The 19,435-nt window shown below is 39.2% G+C and overlaps 1 long non-coding RNA gene across 1 annotated transcript; it reads right to left on the bottom strand.

Annotated features, from left to right (window-relative positions):
• Positions 1-7,683: 7,683 nt before the first annotated feature.
• LOC141608961 (uncharacterized) lies at positions 7,684-9,857 on the bottom strand. The gene is made up of 3 exons (XR_012527093.1): positions 9,687-9,857; positions 9,480-9,589; positions 7,684-7,739 (listed from the first exon to the last, which is right to left on the bottom strand). It is a non-coding gene; the product is annotated as an uncharacterized LOC141608961 (long non-coding RNA).
• Between the last annotated feature and the right edge of the window lie 9,578 nt (positions 9,858-19,435).

The following is a 19,435-nucleotide window of genomic DNA, read 5'->3' as shown; positions in this document are numbered from 1 at the left end:
AGGATTTCAACAAATCCCTTTTGGTTTGGAAACTAAAGTTTGTGTAACCCTTCAACACCATAACTTAGTTTATCATCCAAACATGTGTACAAGTCATCAATTGTACTTTAAGGCTTTCACAAGCCCATCATATGAATTAACTTATTATTGACTCATCATGCACCTAGCATATGGTACATCACAGCACGTGCGTCTGTAGGCATACATAATCGTTCTAATGGCGGAAACATTAGTAATCGATTTCATGTAATCAACAACTTAATGGGTTCAGTGAACGACTATGATTCCATCATAGCAATTCCACTTTCATCATCATGAATAAGCCATTCAACTTTGTTGATGTTAAACAGATACGAAAGAACTTATCTTCATAAGACTCTCAACTCTATGCCAATTTTCTCTCACATAGATTCAAAATCTAGAATACTTTGCATCCCTTCCATGTTTCCCAATTACTCTTACCAGAAGAGATCATTGGTATATTATTCTCAATAAGTAATATGTTATCAACATATAAGACATGGATAAACCATTATAGCTCCCACTTAACTTCATGTATATCATTATACTTCAATCATGTGAATGAAACAATTCACTATAATCACATGAACGAAAAATATAATCCTTTAATGCTTGCTTAAGACCATCCTGTGATCACTTAAGATAGCTGCGTATAATATGTTAGGATTCTTAGATCTCCATCCAAGGTTTCGTGTTTCAAACACTTCCTTCTCTAAATTCCCATTTTAGAAAAGCGAATTTTATTTGCCATTCTTCATTAAAATGAAATGCGGCAATTTCTAACATAATTAACCTTGATCAACATCTTCATGTAAATCTTATGCATTTGTACTCTGGAGCTCTATTTACTTTTGAGGAGACCCACGCCTTAAAGTAAATCTACTCTTGAGTTACAATTTTTTTTTTTTTGAATTGTAATGTTTCGGCTCCTATGTATGATGGTCATGATCCTATCACTTTCACAAAGTAATATTATTAAACAATAAGACATGTGCGATAAACTCCCACTGAACTATACTTCTAATCTATCTTCATAGACTATAGTTCATCTACACTCCAACTCTATAACTCTATTACTTTCACAAAGTAACATCACAACTATAAGAGATGTTTGTGACGATACATTCTACTCCCACTCTATCTCTCAGAAATACACCTAATTTCTTGAGAGATAGCTTTGTGAGTCACAAACATATATATATATATATATATATATTTAACGGAGTATTGGGATTTATCCAAGATAATGTATTAGCCTTCAAAAGGCCATCCCAAACATGGTAGTTTGATTCATGTAATATGGTTTAATAGACTCTCTATTCTAGGTATCTCACGGTTGAACATCCAATTAGAATAATATGTCCAATTACTATCATGAATTCCCTACTTGATGAATTCAAAAACTCATTACAACTTTAGAATTGATCTTATATAAATAAGTTGTTACTTTAAGTAACAAAGACATAAGGAGAATCAGATTCATAGCTTATGGACATATAATGATCCCATCATCATAATCGTCTACTTGATCAATTTAAGTTGTTTATCTAATGTTTTCTCACGCAAGTAATTAATGATGATGATTTTAGAACAAACAACATAATAAAACAAGTGATTTGGGTTGAAAACCAAATCACCAATATCCAAAATACAACCCGTGTTCAAAGGATACAAACCAATTTCCAAGTCACACAAGGAAATCAAAATAGTTCTAAAACATGAAATTCATCATAAAATTAAAGACAAAGCAAATTTAAAAGCCAAGCTTCCATTGATCCATCACCATGGTCGGCTACTCTAGCTTCCCTCGTGATCCTCTAGACTTGCTTTTCCTTGCCTTTGTCCTTGCTAGGAGGGGGCCCTATTTACAATAAAAAGGGTAATCATCACAACTTGTATCACATACTAATTGAGATTGAAACATAAAAGATAGGGATATTTATATACCTCTTTGGAGTAACCTTTCCACTTTGATGTCGCCAAGATACTTGGAACAGTTTCTCTTCCAATGCCCAACACCACAACAATAGTGGCACTTGTCCCCGGATGGGGCACTGTACTTGGGCTTGGAGGTGCTTGCTTCATAAGTTTTAGCTTTGCTCCTGTTGGGAGTTCGCTTCTTTCCCTTTTTCCCACTTTTCTTGAAGGTTCCTTTGCTCTTTTGATTGACATTGAGCACATCTTTGGTGGTGCTAACACTTAGCCCCATATCCCTTTCGGCTTGCACAAGCATTTTGTGCAACTCATCAAGGGAAACCTTCTTATCTTGCATATTAAAATTCACCCGGAATTGAACATATGCTTTGATTTTGCTTAGGGAATGAAGAATTCGATCAATCACGAGTTCATCGGGAATTTCCACCTTATGCGCTTTCAAGGTCTCAACATGCTCTATCAACTTGAGCACATGTGGGCTTACCTTTTGGCCCTCTTTGATGTTTAGATCAAAGAATGCGGAAGCCGCCTCATATTGAATGACCCTAGGAGCTCGTGAAAACATGTTCACAAGCTTCATGTAGATCTCATGAGCGGTGCTAATCTTTATAGCACTTCTTTGGAGTTCGGCCTCCATAGCAAAGATCAATACATTTTTCATTGCGGCCGACTCCTTTTGGTAATCCTCATAGGATTGCCTAGCGGCGGACCTAGTATTAGGTGGTTCGGTGGGAGATGCCACGGTAAGGTAACGAAGCTTGTCGTCACCTTGCGCGGCCAAGCGAAGTTGTGCATCCCAATCGGCGAAATTGGACCCATTCTTTTCTAACTTACATCGATCCATGAAGGATCGGAGCCATGACACATTGGAAAGCGGGGTGGAACTAGTGGATGCGGACGCGTTTGGAGTTGCCATTGCAGTTGATTAAAACAAATTTTGACTACAAAATAGGAAATGAGGAATTAACATACATCTATCGTTTTAATAATACTCGTAAATTTAACTACAAGTATTGCATTTATATAGTGACCTCCACCCAACTACATAAATGATTCCGAGATCCAAATTCATATCAACTTGGGCACGGTGAGCCGATTCATCCCTTATTAATATAACTCGGTAGATTAACCTTTTAATCGATTCTACTTTTAGAACTCTCGGTCGATAAAAATTACTCTAATTCTCATCTTTAGCCCGGAACACATGCGACTACGGTCAACAATACTTCCGTTGAGCTCAATCCAAATTTCGATGTAATAACTTTTTACTACCCCACTTCGCCAACGTAACAAGGTTTGTATTACGGTGAAGCCGGATTAACTCCCTTGTGAAATTGGTACTTCATGAGTTTCTACTATTTGGTAAGGCTTTATCTCAATTTTTAATATGTGAGAGGTCTTGTCAATTTATTATCTATCACGTTTTAAGTGAACTAAAGCAGTGAACTACGATAATTATAATTGACACGGTCGATGACTCGATATGATATGCATGTGTTGTTATGGCGATTTGGCTATGCATGTAATATATTAAAAGAAATGCAAAGCAATAAATAAAATTCCTAGTATGGCCTTCCTAAAAATAGAAAATCAAATAATCTATTACATATTCGGAAACCAACTCCTTTGGTCCCTTGAATCTTCAATTTGGCACGCCTCCCAAGACACCGTCTTCGTCGGATCACCTTTCCGAATGGCACCGTCTTTGAAGATGCTCCATAATTACAAATAATGATAAAAATATAAAGCTATTCCTATTATACATTTGTAAAATGAAAAACTAATGAAATAAAAATAAAAGTGATACGAGATCACATTAAATTACAACCGAATCAATATTCCCTTTCATTACGGGTAATATTAATTAAAACTAAGGCCATACTAAGATAAAATTACATAATTCAAAATTATATAAATAAAAGACATTCAACAATTGAAATATGCAGCATTATAATATGTACCTATCATGCAAAATGATGTGCCAAATCGCCCTATTTAACTTATGTCGTACATATAACCCGGTTTCATGGAAATGTGTGATAATAACCTTTTAAAATCACTAATTAACACTTAAATCACATCTAAGCTCAAGTTAATTATCCTAACACATTTTAGGACTCAAAAATCAGTCATCACTAAATTTTTGACAATAATTCAACTTGATTTAATTTTATGCTCATTTTTGACCTTAAAATCATTATTTATATGAAATAAATCCAAATTAAATCATAAAAGTTTCAAAATTTGAATTTTAAATTTTTGAACATTCTGGAATAATTCCATGACCCTCATAATGTCAAAAAACATGGTTAAAATTTTTGAATTAATTTTGAGAAAATATAGTTGCATTTTATCGGTTTTATCTCATAAAATACATAAAGTATCCGAAAATTACTACAATAATTTTTACAAATTTAGATCTGATTAGTGGGATATTTATGCAACTTAAAATAATTTTCTCAAGCCATGCAATACGTTTTAGCTAATTTTTGCTAAAATAGTCACTATTTATGCCATTTTTACTCAAAAATCCATAAATCATGCTAAAGAAGATATTTAAATCTAGAAATTTACATACTCTCTGTAAATATTGCATGTGACATCATATTAAAAGATCATGGCTTAATTCGAAATTTAACTAATTTTAACCATTTTACCTCTTTTAATCCATTTTTATCTCATAAAAATCATAAATCATGCAAAATTAATCAAATTAATTCGTCCTTTTACACACAACTTGTAAAATATGCATGTGAGGTCATATAAATTTTTCAAGGTCAGAAACGAAATTTAACTATTTTTAGCATTTTAATTCCCATTTTAGTCATAAAAATGTAATAAAATGACCAAAAATCCTTAAAATGAGCAATAAATTACCATGAATCATAAAAATGACCTAAAAACACTTTAGGACCAGAATATATAACATGCATGGTGATTTCGTGGCTTATACTTATAAATCACAAATTTTTAAGTTTTATATGTTAACCTTTTAACTCGGAAAAACAATAACCGATTATGCATGCAACATCCTATGCTCTGATACCACTTGATAGGTTCATATACCTATTATTAGACTCCTCTAATAGTGAACTAATTAACTTATTAATTATTTGTTCTTTAGATCTAGTGCATGCATAACAAAATGAAAGATTTATAAGAAAAACAATGTTCCTTACATTGTAGATTGGTTCGAAAATTTGGGCACAAGTAAGGTCACCTTCCTTCACTTGTTCTTGAGCTAATAATAATGGATGATCCTCCTAAGACTCCAAGTATAGAAGCCACTCCAATAAATTGCACCCAAGATGAATCCCAAAAATCTCTACTAATATTAACTAGATATATAGTAGAAATATTACCTTAATAATACTAATATTCTTATATTACTACTTCTAGTAATAGATTGATGAGTATTAGTATTGTAGAGAGTTTTTATCAATTTTTGCATGTGAGGAAGTTAGAGAGAAGTATACAAGCAAAAACAAGCAAAAACTAAGTAGTGGAAAAATGAGCAAAAATGCTCATATAACAAGGCCAAAACCGGTGGCCTATTCCCCATGAAGGGAATCTTCTTCTTTTGTTTTTAGCTCTTGTTTAGCATATATAGTGTATAGGGAACAATAGTGTAAGATATAGCATGATAAAAGCTTCATATGACAAGTCACTTTCATGCTTTTATCCAAACAAACAAAGACAAAAGAGCATCTTGTGTTCTTTGTTTTTTTGGCGAAAATATTGGTCCTTTTATGGACCATTTTTGCCTTTTGTCATTTGTCCCACAAATGCTTATAAGTCATATGTTTAACTATCTTACATATTTAATTATTAATGTAATCATTTAACACTTAAATATTACAATTAATAATATAATATACACTCCACTTTTTGAGTAGTATACTACCATTATATCATCATATAATGGGTCCCATAATTACTAGTTAGTTAGAATTACAACTTCTTGTAACTTTAATTAACTAATTACCTCTACCTCAAAACTTATATTAATACCTCAACTAATTTAGTAATATAACACTTAATTACTAAATTTGATCTTTATTTAATCACATTAAAATAAGACGTAAAATTGCACTCCCATAATTAAGGAATTAATTAATCTGTATCGCATACAATTAATTAAATAGCTATTTGGGCTTCATCCTATAGGTGTGACCTAAAGGGATCAACTGACCACCACCGTCACACACACAAGTAATGTCAAACTCTAGTTAGCCAATCATTACCGATTAATGACGGTCAGTCGACTGTATAAAGAATCATCCCTCACGTATTCTTAATTTGAGATTTAATTATGATATTTAAATCATGTGATCGCACTATTGTTGAGGACACATTTCCCAACAATGAATACTTTGGAGATCCGCTTGAAGGAATGGACCAATGAATTTTCAAATATGGAGAAGCATGACATGGGTGCTTATAATCTTGGGTCTTTATTGAGTTTGAAACTCATTAAGGTTGTAAAACCATTCTTGGATGCTTGCCTTGACTATTGGGACCCGAATTATCATGTTTTCGCGTTCCCAGGAGGTGACATTTGCCCATTTCCTGAAGAAATTGCTGCTATTGGTGGGTGGGACCCCGAACATTTACCTGCCATTCCTTCCACTTCACAAGGGTATAAGAGCAAATTCAGAGACTTGCTTGGACTGACCAGACTTGAGGTGGACCGTCTAGTTACCCCGAAAGGTGTGAGAATGTTGGACTTTGTAGACCGATTCATCAACAGGGCCGACCCTACTGTTTCTCATGTTGTTAGGAGGAGGGCATTTGGCTTTTGTTTGTTGCACGTGTATGTCTTCCAAGGACACGTTGATGAAGACTTGAGGGTGATCCCGTCTTTTGGGCCTTATTGAGCAAATGGAGCGCACAGAGCCCAGCTTGCTTATGCTTAGGAGAGATTATTTTGGGTTTGGACAATAGGAAATCCAACCGCGATCTGCCGTTCTTGGGAGTCCGTCATTTTGCGGGTAAAAGACACCTCTTTTTTTTTTTTTTTTTTTTTTTTTTTTTTTTTTTTTTTTTTTTTTCGATGTCTAATGCCTGCTTTTTGGTAGGTTTGGCTTATGGAACGGCTCCGATTGATCGAGCCCCCAGTTCATGCACTTTCCTATCATTCCCGTTCGATTGCGATGAGGACGCGGTTGTACATGGTGGACTTCACTCGGGTCTGTGATTATTGGAAGAATAAGCTGAAGAGTGATGATGGTCCGTTGATTAGGTGGGTTGTACCGTGGTGGCACCTCAAGTCTGTCACTGGAGTGTCTTCTTTGGATCCCACTAGGTCCGTGCGCATTCCGGGATTGGAGTTTATGGTATGCATCTTTCCGGAAAGACTGATGAGGCAACTATAACACCCTTAATTCTAGCCTTAAAATAATTATGTAATTCTACAGAAAAACTGGTAGGATATGTTTGTAAATGGTTCAACTAGTCAAAAACCTGCAATTTCAAAAAATTTTCTAACTAAACCATTCACAACCAATCCAACTCAAGAAGTCCAACATTCCCAGAAGCGGGTGCCAAAACCCTGCAAAAGCTGATGAACTACTTTACATGCCATAGCTAAATAGAAAGTAGAAAGATACAAACCCAAAATAGAAAAAGGGAGACATGTGTCCCTTCAAATTATATACAAACCAAAAGTTAAAAGGTTATTTACATAACCAAAAGATTAAAGGTTTTTACAAAAGAAAACCAAACTAGGTCCAAGGTTCCTTGCTCACTAGCTCGTCTGTGACCCCCAACAAAGCATCAACAACCTGTCAATCGCATTTTATACAAACACGAAAGCCACAATTCAGTGGGGAGTAACTTCGAGTCCTCCCAGCCACGAATCGTCAAAATTAATGTAACATGTAATGTAACATGTAAACAATTTGATAAACCATTTACTTATCATGTATTCTAACAAATGACCCCTAAACTGACCAAACTAAACTATCATGTGAATCATGTAACAAATAGTAATCCAAACTTTATCAACTGTAACCGGCTTACATCTCACCTATTACAGTTCATAAAATCACCATACAAGAAAGGGCAATATATCAAAGACAGGCATAAGTTCTTAGTACGGTCAATAGTCACTTTGTAACTCGAGTCTATACTACGAGGTAGGGAAGGTAATCGAACCAGTATCTTGGCTCAGCGGTTAATATTAATAAAACATGGCCAAGAGACAACACAACCCTAGCCTAAAATCTGCGCAGACCTAGACATGCGGATACACACCACCGCACCCAAGACCCACAACTTTTTTTTAAAACAAAGTGAAGTGAGTACCCTAAGGACACCACCGAAGGGTTGGCTAGTACTTAAGCTGACCCCATACTATCAAAATAAGTACCTGAGGTCATGCCCCAACTTGGATATAAATCCACTAGTCAGGAACACAAAGGCTATCAAGCAGTGAACATATACTCGTCAGAGACTATAAAGACCTATCTATGATGAAGGCCGAAATACTCACCTAGGACCTAGTCCCAGCTAGTCCCAGCTTGAATACTTTAGCCCACACCACACAAGACTCACCACACAAGTCATTTAAGACACCCATTTAACCATAAGAGGGCAATAAGTCCTACTTACAAACATAAATTCTAATATTCTATCATGTGAAAGGCTATATAAATGTCTAATCAGCAGATAAACCAACAGAATCCTCAATACAAACTTCCAATTCTAACAATATTAACCAAATTAAAGGCTTCGGGGAATCTAGGGCCGTTTTTACAATATAAAAAGCTACTTAAATCAACTAATTACACATGTGAGATAAAAATATAATGAATGGCCTAAAACAAGAAAAAGGCCGACTATCTAATTCATTCAAAATTTCATCCAACCGAATTTTTACCCGCAACCCCAGCCCTGCGACAGTGCACGGGTTAAATTGCGGTGACCAATCACTCAATTGTCGACATCGAGTCGATCAAAGGGATTAAGGCTCAGTTTTCGGCACAATCAACAAAGCATTACAATTATCGCTATACAATTCATTCTGAGCCTATTATTTACAATTTCATTTTGTAAACTATCCTAACATGTGATAACTATTAATATAAGCATAGTTTTACCCTTAACATAATTTTTATTACTAATATGATTCAATTCCTAAAGTGTACTCATACTAACTATGTCATTAATAAACCCGAAATGACGAATTTTACATGGAAATCCGCGAAACAAGCAACGGACCGACCCGGGCCAGCCGTGGGCTAGCCGTGGGCCTGCCACGGCCTGCCGGCCTGCTGCCCGCCACCCTATTCCTCTTTTTTTTTCCGTTTTTTCTTCATTTTAACTCGTTTTAACATCATCTAATCATTAATTAATCGTTCCATTACTAATATCCTAACTTAAACTAACCAAAAGGCATAAATTAAGCATGCACGCAACCATATTTTAACATGTGAAAATTATTACTTAAACCAAAAATCACAAAACATCCAAAACAACAAAGATTGTGACGATAATCCGTCGAGTAACTCGAAATATGTTACCTTAAGCTAGAAAAAAGAGCAATTAGCACCTCAAACCCAAACCCTAACTAGCAACTATCCGCTATCTTCAATAATATACGAGTCCCCAAACTCGTCTTCCAATCCTTCACCTAAATAAACAATAAAAACACAAATATAAGTACATAATACCGAATTTCCGAAAATTGGTCTTAAAACAACTTCAAGAAAACTGAAATTAGAACATACTAAGTTGTAGATCTCGGCGAGGGGATTCCGGAAAGGTAAATTTCGTGAAAATCCGATAAGAAACGAAGGAATTATGGCCAAAACAGCTTGAATTTGTGAAAAATGTGTTTGGTTTGTTTATCATAAGGTAGAAGATGAAGTTAGAGGAAGAAAAATCAGAAAATAGAAGGGGAAGGGGGCTGACCCGCGGGAAAGGGAAGAGGAAAGGAGAAGAGCGGGATTTTTAGTCGGGATTTTTACGAGTCGGGTTTGACTTGCTTCAATAATAATTAAATCCGTAAGTCAAACGCAAATTCCGTCAAGACCAAAGTTCTTAAACACGAGATTACAATAAAATTGAGTATTCATACGACCCATTTCCAAATTCGTTTACCCAACGTTCAAAAGAATTGTCATTTCCCCCCGATACGCCCTTATTTCGAAATAAAAAGTTTTACACGGTTTAAACTATTTTTAAACATCTCGAAACTATCAAAATAAATACTTTTCTTCAAAATATAATAAAATTATATTTCTTTGAATTATTTTTACTTTAAATACATTAATGTCAAATTTTACTTGATTAATTAATTATTTTCGAAATATATTAACGGTCCGAAATTACGGGGCGTTACAAAGTTGGGCTGAAGCAGACGATCCCGAGGCTTGACACCGTCCCGTAGACTGCTATGGCGCTTACTACCGAGAGCCGAAGGGAGTGGGCTATTAAATGGGCCCAGAGAAACATGTGGTTCTTGAGCTTCTCCGCCAATGCTTTGTGGGTGTCGGATTCTTATCTGAGGTGGCGAAAGGCTACAACTCCGGAAGAGCGCGAGAGACTGAGAAAACGCGAGCCTGTTGACTACAAGGTGCGCGAGGGAGAGAAAGAGAAGGAGAAGCATCGACGAGAGGGAGAAGAAGAAGCGGGTTTCAAGTCATTCATCCTTCAAAGAAATCAAAGACTACTCCTGTCGCAGAGATGGTGGTTGGCAAGAATGGAAGAGTCAGGCCTCGAGAAAGACCGTTGGTGATTAGGTCTGAAGTGGTGCAAGAGCGCCCAGCTCGAGGTCGTGACAAGAAATATGACAAGAATGACAAGGGCAAGGGGAAGATGGAGGAATAGCCCGAGTCTTTATTTATTATTTGATTATTATTATTATTGTTGTTGTAATAAAAAGGAGGGATTTTTAGAATCCTAGCCTATTCTATTTTTATTATGTAACGTACTACTATTATTTAAGAAGTGAATGAAATAAAGAGGTTAAATGGTTATGAAACCGTTAGGATTTTCTACTTATTATTCTTGTCGAATTTCAAATGCAATGCAAATGTCCTTCTATTTACATTTTAGATATAATGGGTTGAATCCCGTGAAGGATTGCCTACGTATTCACTTAAAGCGAAATCAAACCCTTGCGCGTAGTTCGAGTAAATGTAAAAGAATAATTGTTCGAAGCAGGAGCTTGTAATGAACATAGAAAATAAGCATGAGCTTTTGCTTACTCTGGAGGTGCGAATTTAGTTTATTTGATGATATGAGGATGACAAATTTGTCAAAATGCAAGAGCACCGTGACATTTAGCTTATTTCAGCTTGGCCAGGGGCCGTTTATTTAGTGCCACAAGAGCGACACATGGGTTTACGCGAGGCGCGTTTTTGTTCTTATTCTAGGCATAGTACCGTTTCAGTTGGTCAAGGTTTGTGGGGTTTGAAAACTCATTCCCATCTAGGAGTGTGATTCTAACCGCACCGGGAGTATGGATTTGACTAGAAATGGTCCGGCCCAATTAGGTTTGAATTTTCCCCTTGGGTCAACAGGTAAAAGAGCTCTAACCGATTTGAGTACTAAGTCTCCTTCTTTGATGTTTCTTGGCCTAACCCTTTTGTTGAAAGCTCGTTTGATACGTGCTTGATATGTTTGGACATTATGTAAGGCGCGCAGCCTACGTTCATCCAGGAGGATGAGTTCTTCATATCTATCCCTCTTCCAATCGGCCTACGGGATTTGACTTTCTAGTAGAATACGCAGGGATGGTATTTCTAGCTCGACTGGTTGTACGGCTTCCATGCCGTAGGTCAAATAGAAAGGAGTAGCCCCAGTGGGCGTCCTGACAGATGTACGGTATCCCCATAAGGCAAAGGGTATTTTGCTTGGCCAATCTCTGTAGTTGTCGATCATTTTCTTGAGAATTGTGACAACATTTTTGTTTGCCGCCTCTACCGCGCCGTTAGTCTGTGGTCTATAGGGCGAAGAGTGGTGATGCTTAATCTTGTATTTGGCTAGCAATTGCTCGGTTTCACCTTGGAAGTGTGACCCATTATCGCTAATGATCTCATGTGGGCAACCATATCGACAGATGATGTTGTTTTGTATGAACTTTGCCACATTTTTAGCCGTAAGACCAGTGTAGGAAGCCGCTTCTACCCATTTGGTAAAATAGTCAATTGCCACTAGAATGAAACAGGTGACCTCTGTTCCGCCGGGGTTATCTTCCCGATTATGTCAATTCCCATGCGGAAAATGGCCAAGGAGATGTCATCGTGTAGAGCAATGAAGGAGGGACATGTTGTACATTCCCAAAGATTTGGCAATTGTGGCAATGTCTCACGTATTTGATGCAATCGGATTCCATTGTGGTCCAATAATATCCCAAACGTGTGATTTTCTTTGCCATCATAGGCCCACTCATGTGAGGACCGCATTCTCCGTCGTGGACTTCTTCCATCACCTTTCGTGCCTGTGAATGATCAAGGTAACGTAGGACTACACCAAGAGGTGTTCTTTTGTATAATTCTCCTTGCATCAGAATGTATTGGGAAGCTAATAGGCGTATAGCACGTTGTCCCTTTTTGTCCATATCTTGTGGATAGGTACCATTAAGCTTAAAATTCAGGATTGCTTGGAACCAGGGTTCCTGCGCGATTTCCTCTTCGTCGGTGATTTGGTGAACATAAGCCGGCTCTGACCGTCGTTCGATGCACAACGGCATTTCCATCATGTGATCTGGCATATTTATCAAAGATGCAAGTTTCGCAAGAGCGTCTGCAAATTGATTTTCCTCCCGAGGTAGGTGTAGGTAGGTTACGTGATCAAAGAATTGAGCGACTTGGTCTATCCTAGCCTGATAGGGTGCGAGGCTTTCGCTTCGGATTTTCCAAGATCCTGTAACTTGGTTGATGATCAGTGATGAATCCCCATGTACTCGGAGGTTTTTAATGCCTAAGCTTACTGCCGCTTGTAGTCCAATGAGACAAGCTTCATATTCTCGTAGCGTTGTTTGTCACCTCGAAGTCGAGTTTGTGACAATTGGTGTATGCTCACCTTCAGGAGAAATGAGCAACACTCCTATTCCGAATCCTCTTAAGTTGGATGCTCCATCAAAGTACAGATCCCAGGAATCTACATCTGTTTGAAGTATATCCTCATCGGGAAATGACCAAGTATCTATGGTTTGTGCGTCGTTGATAGAATTTTCTGCGAAGAATTCGGCGACGGCGCGACCTTTTATAACTTTCAGTGGCACATATTTAAGGTCGAATTCTGAGAGCATCAGAGTCCATCTTGCCAGACGTCCGTTGAGGACGGGTTTCTCGAAGAGGTATTTGACTGGATCCATTTTGGAGTATATCTTGACGGAGTAGCTAAGCATGTAGTGACGTAGCTTCTTTGTTGCCCACACAAGAGCGAGGCATGTCTTTTCGAGTTGTGAGTATTTGCACTCATATTCCAAGAACTTCTTACTTAGATAGTAAATGGCTCTTTCTTCACTTCCTACAGTTTGAGCCAGCATAGCACCCATGGCGGTTTCAGTTACTGTGAGATATAAACCAAGAGGTTGATCTCGTTGTGGCGGCATGAGCACTGGTGGTTTAGCCAATATTTCTTTGATTCGGTCAAACGCCTTTTGACAATCATCATCCCACATGGTGTGGTCTGTTTTCTTGAGTTTCTTGAAGATAGGCTCACAAATCATCGTAAGTTTCGATATGAATCGACTTATGTCTTGTACTTTTCCCAGGAATCCTCGACTTCTTTTTTGTTTGGGGTTGTGGCATTTCGATCAGAGCCTTGATCTTGGATGGATCTATTTCTATACCACGTTGGCTAACCACGTATCCCAGGAGTTTGCCAGATGTTACCCCAAATGTGCATTTCTGAGGATTGAGCCTCATGTTGTACTTTCGTAGTCTTGCGAAGAACTTGCGAAGGTTCGCAATATGTCCCTCTCTTTCCTTAGATTTGACGATCATGTCATCTACGTATACCTCAACTTCTTTGTGCATCATGTCATGTAGGAGTGTAGTTGCGGTGCGTTGGTATGTAGCCCCGGCGTTGATCAATCCGACCGGCATTACCGTATAGCAATAGGTTCCCCATTGGGTGACAAATGCGGTCTTATGCATATCTTCCATGGCCATCTTGATTTGGTTATAACCCGCATATCCATCCATGAAGGATAGTAACGCGTGGTCGGCAGTATTGTCCACTAATATGTCAATGTGCGGTAGAGGGAAGTCATCTTTCGGACTCGCTTTGTTCAAGTCCCTAAAGTCAACACAAACACGGATTCTCCCATCCTTTTTGGGTACGGGTACTATGTTAGCTACCCAGTCAGAATACTCGGAAACTTTGATGAACCCGGCTTTGAATTGCTTGTCGACTTCTTCCTTAATCTTTAGAGCCCATTCTGTTCTCATTCGTCGAAGCTTCTGTTTCACGGAGTTTGAAACACTGGCTTAATCGGAATCCTATGTTCGGCAATATCCCTATCGATCCCTGGCATGTCTTTGTAGGACCAAGCGAAAACGTCTTTGAATTCATTTAGGAGGTCTATGAAATCGGCCCTTTCGGTAGAGCTCAAGGTAGTCCCTATCCTAAGTTCTTTGGGTTCTAGTTCAGTTCCTACATTGATGGGTTCGGTGTCCTCTATTACTGGTCCCCCTTCCCCTTCCTATAATATTTCTTTGGCTACGTAGGGAGGTAGTTCGATTGAGTCTGGGTCTTGGTCATCCTCAGTATCATCGTAAACGCAATTGCACTCAAGATAACACAAAGAGTAAGCGAACTGATTTATTCATATTAAGATTCGAGTAAAGTTGAAACAAAGAAGCCAACTGATCCATGGTCGGTGGCGGCAAAGGACGATGGTGGGGCATTTCCCGAACTACTGTGACTACTTGAGGCTAAGCTAGGAGAGACAAAGGGAGTGGGGATGACGACATGAGTAGACTCTCTAATGACTTCTCTAGACTCCGACTCTGACTCCGACTCCGACTCGAACTCATCGTCTTCTGGTTCTCCTTTGAACATCTCTCCTTCTCCAGTGGTGAGCTTGAAGAGTCTTCCTTGATTGTTGGTCCATTTGATCGATTTTCTCCATCCTTTCTGCTGCTTTGTGTCAGTTTCTGTGATCAACGCGGTGGGGTTAAAGCGATCGTCTTGAAGTATCATGGTAATGATCTCATCCTGCGCGGCCCTAACGAATCGATCTTCTCCAAACAATAGGCTAACAGCTTGTTCGTCTAAGCAGGGTGCTTGACGGGTTTTGACGGTAGGAACCGTTTCTGGAGGGATGAAGTAGCAATCGTGAAAGATCTCGATTCCGGCTAACTTCCTCTCAAGATAATGCCAAGGTTCGGGAAATCCATGGAAGAGCTCTGAACTTCCTTCTTGAACAAAGTACCCATTTAGAGTAGGGAGATATGGCCTCATTTGGATTCCCACGTGCTTGCGGTTTTGGACTTGGGCAAGCATTTCGAGAACTTCTTCTTTTGTGGGTTTGTATCCTAGTCCAAGTGGTATCCTTGTTGAATTGCCTTCCTTGTAGGGCGAGAAGGTATTCTTCCGAATAGGGTTCAAAGGCATTCCAGGGAAGTATCCCTGGGATTTGAGTATGTGGTTGACCACCAAGTTGGAATAGGGGTTATAGTATAAGGGTGCCAACTCACTTTCTATAACGCTTACACTTTGGAAGCCCCCAAGTTCGTATACAGGATCCGCAAGGACTTGATTGTTTGATTGCTTTTCGATTATTGCCTTGATGGGTGACGAAGTGATCGTCACCACTTTGCCATTTAGTGGGATCTTGATCTTTTGGTGAAGGGTGGATGTTACCGCTTTGGAAGCGTGAATCCAAGGCTTTCCCAGAAGTATGTTGAATGAAGCTTCGATGTCCACTATTTGGAAGTTAACCTTTCGCTCAATTGGCCCTGTGGCTATGGTTAAGCTAGCAAGTCCTACTACCTTTCGTCGTGTACCGTCATATGCATGCACACCTTGATTGGTAGGAGTCCAATCCGACTCTTTCATGCCTAGTTTGTATGCCGTTTTGAGGGGTATGACGTTGACCGCGGAGCCATCATCTACCAAGGTCATTGGCACATTCTTCTTTAGACAAATGACAGTGATGTATAGAGCAAGGTTGTGACTAGCGCCAAAAGGTGGCAAATCTTCGTCCGAGAAAGTAATAGGATTACTTAGCTTCGGTGATTCTTGGAAGACCAAGTTGACTACATCTTCAGGAGTGGAGTTGTGTGCTACGTTTAGCTTGGCCAAAGCTTGCAGTAAAGCTTGGCGATGTGGGAATGAGCTTGCTATTAATTGCCGATGAAAGATCACCTTTGTTTTCTCGTAATTGCTTGAGCAAATGATCAGTGGAGTCATCTTCGTTGTCATTTGGTGTGATGACGTTGGTTGGACCGTTTTGAGTAGTGCTTTGATATGGGCGACCCGAACGAGTTAGGTGGTCCACATCTTGGTCTTCACCACTTTGGACTATTTCTTTGACTAGGGAGTTTTCAATGAGATACTCGTCCTCATCATCATCGGCCCAAACCCCATTGACTGCAGCTAGTTCTCTCATTCTCATGATATCACCTTCTAGTCGTATGATTTGGTCAACTAGGTTATCAACCACGGTGACTACTTCTTGCATAGTGGCATTTTGAGAGAAGATCAATGGTACACGTTCTTTGGGTATTGCGTTGGGATTGCGTAAGGTTGTTACCATGTTTTCTAGTTCCCAAACTTGTCTATCTACACTTCTTGCCCATGTGATGAAGTCGGAAATGGTAGGGGAGATGGTAGAGTAGAGCCTTTCTTTCTCAATTGCATGAATTTCATTTTCAGTGGGAGAAATGAGGTGTGAGCAATCTAAGGTAGATTCATCACTTGTAATCACTAGAACTCCAAGAGGATTCTGAGTGTTGTTGGGTTTACCTCCTGGTGGTATTGGGAGTCGACCATCTTCAATCATATCTTGAAGCACGTGTTTCAACTTGAAGCATTTTTCTGTGTCGTGCCCTTTGCCCCTATGGTATTCACAGTATGAATTTTCATCCCAAAACTTGGACTTCCTTTCGGGTTCGGGAGTAGGTCCAATGGGTTGGAGTTTACCTTGCTTCATTAACCTTTTTAGAGCGTTGGAGTAAGTATCCCCGAGGTTTGTGAATTTCCTTGGTGGGGTAGTTTTCTTGGATGGCTCGAGAAGGTTAACTTCGTCGGTCTTGCTAGTAGAGCCGTATGAACGACTCGTGGACCCTTGATATCCTCGACCTACCGTTTTGGACAAGAGTCCTTTACGGATGTCATCTTCAATCCTCGTCCCCAATACGGTTAAGTCTTTGAAAGTCTTGATGTTTTGATATCTCAAATGATTGGCATAGATGGGTTTGAGATTATCCACAAACTTTTCCACAAGAGTAGCCTCATCCGGGCGTTCAACTAGTTGGGTGCTAGTCTTTCTCCACCTACTTAGGAAGTCGGTGAATCCTTCTTTGTTATTTTGGGTAAGAACCTCTAGAGTACGCATGTTGACTTGGATCTCGGCATTATCCGCATATTGTTTAGAGAACTCGATTGCGGCGTCTTCCCAAGTAGCGACCTTCTTGTGATCTAAAGTGTAGAACCATTGCTTCGGGATGGTGTCAAGAGATGAAGGAAAGATCCTTAAGAACATCTCGGGTTTGATGCCTTTGATAGACATGTAATCCTTGAAGGCACGGATGTGGTTCAAAGGGTTCTCGTGTCCCTTGAACTTAGGGATATCCGTCATGTTAAAGTTAGTTGGCAATTTGGAATTGACGGCTTCATATTTGCGATTGTTCTCCCTATAAATGTCATCACCCTTAAGGTACATCAATTGCTCCTCTAGGTATTGGAGTCTTTTCTCAGCTGCAGTCATTCCCATGAGAGGATTCTCATCCCTAGATTCATCATCGGAATTACGTAGTACTTCACTTTCATGAGGAGGCAACCTTCCCTCAACGGAAAAGATACGGCCTTCGATAAGCTCAAGGCGGTCATATGTATGTTCTTGGGTAATTTGCATTTGGGCTAGCGCGGCGAGGATTCGATCATTACCGTCTTGAAGGTGGTGGAGATTCGTTTCATCACTTGATCCGGGCATCTTGGGAACTGGATAAGAGATCGGCGACGAATCAAAACACGATCGACCATTCTATCACACTTGCTAAAAGAGGAAAAGTTTTGACTCGTGAAGTGGGTGTGTGCCACTTGTGTTGAGTGAGTTTTGAAGAAAGACAAGGTCTTTGAAAATGTGTGTCCTAGTCAACTGTAGTGTAGTTGTAGGAGTGGACTCGAAGTGAGGTTTTGAAATGGGCTTGTGGCCCGAATTTTGACACGACAAACGGACAGAGTTTTGACCGGATTTTGCGCTAATTGGAAGCCCTATTTCGAAATTCTTGTTTGAAAAAAGGGTTTTGATTTTTGAAAATTCGTCATGGTTTTGTTTAGAAATGGTGATCACATAAGGTTTACACATTTATACAAGCATTATAACGGGATGCTGAGTGCATTTAAAAGGGATTTGGTTTAAAGGGTAGGTTGCCATACCGAACCATCAAACCCGAAGTCTGTGGAGAGGCTCGTGCCAAACAAGAGTAAGGCCGATTCCTAGTCCATTTCCTCAAGTAGTGAAGGCCCTTCATACAAACAAGAGTAAGCATCATGGTATGGATGACGTCAATCGCTATCCATCCTTAGGCCCAAATAAGAATTAGGACCGTTTAGACGGGACGATTGGTCGAATGGGTTGGGTTGGGCCTAGGAAGGCCGAGTTAAACGGTCTAGGAAGACCGAGTTATGAAAACCGACAATTGTCTTGTACAAACTATTCCCTAACCTTGTTCAAGTTTCACCCTTGGCTACACGTAAGTGTATTATCCCCAGATCGCCAAAGCGTGGACGGCGGGCCGCCCACGGGGCGCTTGGTGAGAACGAAACAAGCGTTTGCATTTTGTATGGAGTCGCCACCAATTTTTATGGGAAATTGGAACCGTTCGAATACCTCGTGTCATGTCAAGACACAAAGTAGTGACATGAACACTAAGCAATCGTTACCCTTAGCATTCTATGTCTAGAATGACTCTCGTGGATGCCAATGAACACGGGTGCTCACGGAGATCTGGAGTAAGGGGTGAGGGTACGTATAAGGAAGCTCTTTTGATCGAACACCTAATCCCGCCCGCCTCGATAGCGGCCTCTACTAATGATTAGGGAAGTTATTCGTACTTGATATATCGTCGGCTATATGCATGCAATGCAACATCCAAGTTTTAATCCTAGCATGTGAAAATTAACTAAGTCGGTTGACACGTAATTAGCATGCAATTGGGTCGAAGTAGGAATTTAAGGTTGATTTACATGTGAAAACATACAAATGATAAAAGAAATACAATAATTATAAATTACAATAATGAAAATTACAATAATTACATCGGATTAGGCAATTTATGTCGAAAATACCTTT

The sequence above is a fragment of the Silene latifolia genome, chromosome 10 (genome assembly GCF_048544455.1).
Source record: "Silene latifolia isolate original U9 population chromosome 10, ASM4854445v1, whole genome shotgun sequence".
In the NCBI taxonomy this organism is placed as follows: domain Eukaryota; kingdom Viridiplantae; phylum Streptophyta; class Magnoliopsida; order Caryophyllales; family Caryophyllaceae; genus Silene; species Silene latifolia.
The sequence above is the reverse complement of the archived record's forward strand: the minus strand, read 5'-3'. Positions and strand labels throughout refer to the sequence as shown.